Source organism: Lithobates pipiens, unplaced genomic scaffold (assembly GCF_037356315.1).
Source record: "Lithobates pipiens isolate NorthernLeopardFrog02 unplaced genomic scaffold, aLitPip1_a1.2 Scaffold_101, whole genome shotgun sequence".
NCBI lineage: Eukaryota > Metazoa > Chordata > Amphibia > Anura > Ranidae > Lithobates > Lithobates pipiens.
Window position 1 is genome coordinate 427,586 of NW_027507688.1, and position 889 is coordinate 428,474.

The window sequence follows — 889 nt, forward strand, 5'->3', positions numbered from 1 at the left end:
CGCGGCTTTTCTTGCCCGCACTTTCTCTAGGAGTTCTCTTTTCCTTCCTGTTGTCAGCTGCTTTCCTTCTTTCTCCCAGTATGCCTTCAGTGCATGGGCTTTCTGGAAAAGTCTTCTCTCCTCTTTCTTCAGCTGCAGGTCTGTCTGCTCCTCCACCTTACCCTCCTCCATCTGGGCTTTTCTTGCCCGAACTTTCTGCAGAAGCTCTCGTTTTCTTTCTGTTGTCAGCTGCTTTCCTTCCTTCTCCCAGTATGCCTTCAGTGTATAGGCTTTCTGGAAAAGTCTTCTCTCCTCTTTCTTCAGCTGCAGGCCTGTCTGCTCCTCCACCTTACTCTCCTCCATCTGGGCTTTTCTTGCCCGAACTTTCTGCAGAAGCTCTCGTTTTCTTTCTGTTGTCAGCTGCTTTCCTTCTTTCTCCCAGTATGCCTTCAGTGTATAGGCTTTCTGGAAAAGTCTTCTCTCCTCTTTCTTCAGCTGCAGGTCTGTCTGCTCCTCCACCTTACTCTCCTCCATCTGGGCTTTTCTTGCCCGAACTTTCTGCAGAAGCTCTCGTTTTCTTTCTGTTGTCAGCTGCTTTCCTTCTTTCTCCCAGTATGCCTTCAGTGTATAGGCTTTCTGGAAAAGTCTTCTCTCCTCTTTCTTCAGCTGCAGGTCTGTCTGCTCCTCCACCTTACTCTCCTCTATCTGGGCTTTTCTTGCCCGAACTTTCTGCAGAAGCTCTCTTTTTCTTTCTGCTGTAAGCATCTTTCTTTCCTTCTCCCAGTATGCCTTCAGTGTATAGGCTTTCTGGAAAAGTCTTCTCTCCTCTGCTTTCTTCAGCTCCCCGCCTGTCTGCTCCTCCACCTTACCCTCCTCATATTTCTTCTCCTCCATCTCGGCTTCTCCTCTG